The sequence below is a fragment of the Suricata suricatta genome, chromosome 3, assembly GCF_006229205.1.
Source record: "Suricata suricatta isolate VVHF042 chromosome 3, meerkat_22Aug2017_6uvM2_HiC, whole genome shotgun sequence".
NCBI lineage: Eukaryota > Metazoa > Chordata > Mammalia > Carnivora > Herpestidae > Suricata > Suricata suricatta.
The window spans coordinates 170,590,664-170,594,420 of NC_043702.1; positions in this window are offsets into that span (position 1 = coordinate 170,590,664).

The window sequence follows — 3,757 nt, forward strand, 5'->3', positions numbered from 1 at the left end:
TTTTTTCCACCGTTTCCTATCAGGTTTCTCCTTTTTCCCTTTGAGTGTCTCCTTTTCTTTCTTTGCAGGAGCCTTTCTGGCTTGATTTCTGGCTTTGTAGGAAGGGGCTTAGCAGACACACTGTGGTCCTTCTCTGTGGTCTGTCTTGGTTCTCTGACCATGAACTTTGCTCTTGGGTGTAATAGGGGTGGACAGAGAACATCAATGTGGGGTTGGGAGGGGCGGTGGATGACAGGCTTTCGCCAGTCTGAAATCTTCTCTTCTTTGTTTCTCTTCACACTGTTCACCATTGTTTAAAAAACAACAATGTTGTTGTTAAGTTGAGACTTTATGCTCACTCTTCTTCGCCTTCTCATTTATTACTCTATGCAAACTGAGATTTTCTCCCATGATGCATTTGAAATTGATCATTTATTAAATCCAACAGGAATTTATTCTTTTTGAATACATAGTAACAGATGAGAATAGGAACGGAGAATAAGGATGTTTATTGTAAAAAATCAAATAATAAAGGGTAAATAAACCCTACACAAACTTCCCACCCTATCCCTGAATTAGACACTAGTTTTCAGTTTTTTGTAAATTATTTCAAATTGTTTTGTATTCATATGAACTATATTATACACAACTCTCTTCCCGTGCACAGATTTTAACAAAACAGGAGTGTATCATATGCATTTGCTTATAATTTTTTCCTCAAGAATATATCATAGACATTCCTTTTAGATCAATGCATTCTGTTCTGTCTCATTCTGCATTGTGGCTCCATATTGTCCCACAGATGTGTTTATACTGTAATTTTTTCATCCAGCCTCCATTTGTAAGTTATTTACAACGTCTTTTATTATAAATTCTGTTGTAATGAACATTGTTTTATGCTTCATTTATCCCCCTGCAATTGTGCCCTTATGTTTCTTTTTTAAAAAGTTTTTAATGTTTATTTATTTTTGAGAGGAGACAGAGCAAATATAGCACCTGGTGTTACCAGGGTGTTGAAGACTGAATGCTTATGGTCTCTCCACCCAATCCGTACGTTGAAACAAGATCCCTAATGTGATGGTATTTGGAGGCGGAGCTTTTGGGAGGTGACTAGGTCATGAGTCCTCATGAATGGGATTAGTGTCTTTTTTTTAAAAATATAATTTATTGTCAAATTGGCTAACATACAGTGTATACAGTGTGCTCTTGGTTTTGAGAGTAGATTCCCATGGTTCATTGCTTACGTACAACACCTGTGCTCAGCCCAACAAGTGCCCTCCTGAATTCCCATCACCCATTTTCCCCACCATCAAACCTCAGTTTGTTCTCTGTATTTAAGGGTCTCTTATGATTTTCCTCCTTCCCTCTCTGTTTGTAACTATTTTTCCCCTTCCCTTCCCCCATGGTCTTCTGTTAAGTTTCTCAGAATCCACGTATGAGTGAAAAACATACGATATATGTCTTTCTCTAACTGACTTATTTCACTTAGCATAATACCCTCCAGTTCCATCCACGTTGCTGCAAATGGCAGGATTTCATTCTTTCTCATTGCCAAGTAGTATTCCATTGTATATGTAAACCACATCTTCTTTATCCATTTATCAATTCATGGACATTTAAACTCTTTACATGATTTGACTATTGTTGAAAGTGCTGCTATAAAATTGGGGTGCACGTGCCCCTATGAATCAGCACTCCTGAATTTGCACAAATTCTTAGTAGTGCTATTGCTGGGTCACAGGATACTTCTATTTTTAATTTTTTGAGGAACCTCCACACTATTTTCCAGAGTGGCTGCACCAGTTTGCAACAGTTCAAGAGGGTTCCCATTTCTCCACATTCTCATGAGCATTTGTTGTTTCCTGAGTTGTTAATTTTAGCCACTCTGACCAGTGTGTATCTCAGCGTGGTTTTGATTTGTATTTCCCTGATGATGAGTGATGTTGAGCATCTTTTCATGTGTCCATTAGCCATCTGGATGTCGTCTTTGGAAAAGTGTCTATTCATGTATTCTGCCCATTTCTTCACTGGATTATTTGTTTTTCAGGTGTTGAGTTTGTAAGTTCTTCATAGATTTTGGATACTAACCCTTTATCCAGTATGTCATTTGCAAATATCTTTTCCCAGTCCGTTGGTTGCCTTTTAGGTTTGCTGATTGTTTCCTTTGCAGTGCAGAAGTTTTTATCTTGATGAGATCCCAATAGTTCATTTTTGCTTTTAACTTCCTTGCCATTGGAGATATGTCGAGCAAGAAATTGCTGTGGCTGAGGTCAAAGACATTGTTGTCTGTCTTCTGCTCTAGGGTTTTGATGGTTTCCATCTCACATTTAGGTCTTTCATCCATCTGGAGTTTATTTTTGTGTACAGTGTAAGAAAATGGTTCAGTTTCATTCTTCTGCATGTTGCTGTCCAGTTCTCCCAAGACCTTTTGCTAAAGAGACTGTCTTATTTCCACTGGGTACTCTTTTCTGCTTTGTCAACATGATACTCTACATGGAAAACCTAAAAGAGTCCACCAAAAAGCTGCTAGAATTTATACATGAATTCAGCAAAGTCACAGGCTACAAAATCAATGTACAGAAATCGGTTGCATTTCTGTACACCAATAATGAAGCAACGGAAAGAGAAATCAAGGAATCAGTCCTATTTATAATTGCATCAAGAACCCATAAAATATTAGGAATACACATAACCAAAGATGTAAAAGATCTGTATGCTGAAAACTATAGAAAACTTAAAAAGGAAATTGAAGAAGACACAAAGAAATGGAAAAACATTCCATGCTCTTGGATTGGAAGAAAAAATATTATTAAAATGTCAATACTACACAAAGCAACCTACACATTCAATGCAATCCCAATCAAAATTGCGCCAGCATTCTTCTCAAAGCTAGAACAATCAATTCTAAAATCTGTATGGAACCACAAAAGACCCCAGATTAGTATCTTTTAAAAGAGGCCCCAGAGAGCTCCATCCTTCCAGCTCTGTCCTCCCTTCTACCACACAAGGACACAGTGAGAAGATGGCTCTTTATGAAGTAGTAAGTGGGCCTTCCCCAGATACTGAAGCTGTTGGTGCCTTGATCTTGGACTTCCCAGCCTCCAGAATATGAGAAGTAAATATTTATTGTGCAAGCCTCCCCGTCTTTGGTAGTTTTGTTAGAGTATCCTGGATTGACTGAGACATGGGGATTCCCTGCTCAATCTTTGCCCTTTACATATGCTTCCCAAGAGAGATGCTTCTCGCACAGGGTATGACTTCAACCACAATTTGTGTGTGCTGACTATTTATATTTCTGGGATGTAGCTCAGGTCTCTCTCTTGAGCCCCAGGTCCACAGATTCAACTCTGTTTCAAACATCTTAATCTTAACATATCCCAAGCTGAACTTACTTCTCATGTTCCACCCACTGATTTAGTCACCCAAACCAGCAACCAGGCTCTTTCTTTTCCCTTTCCCTCCTTCCCATAAAACCAAGTATGGACTTCTGCTGATTCTGACTTCTTCCCAACACCCTCTCTACTGCTGCTGTTGCTGAGTCCTTCATTACTGTGTAGCCGGAATCTTCTAACATGTCCTTACTTTTAGTCTCATCCTCCTCTTCATCAGCTTTCTCTCTAACCTGGGGAATAAAGCATATTATCCATCTGCTCAAAATCCTTTATATACTTCTCCTTGAAAGTGGTCAGGATAAAATCCAAACTCCTGACCACACACACGAAAGCCTTATTGATCTGCTTTCCTTTCCTTTTGTTTCAGTCAAACAAAATATCCTGTT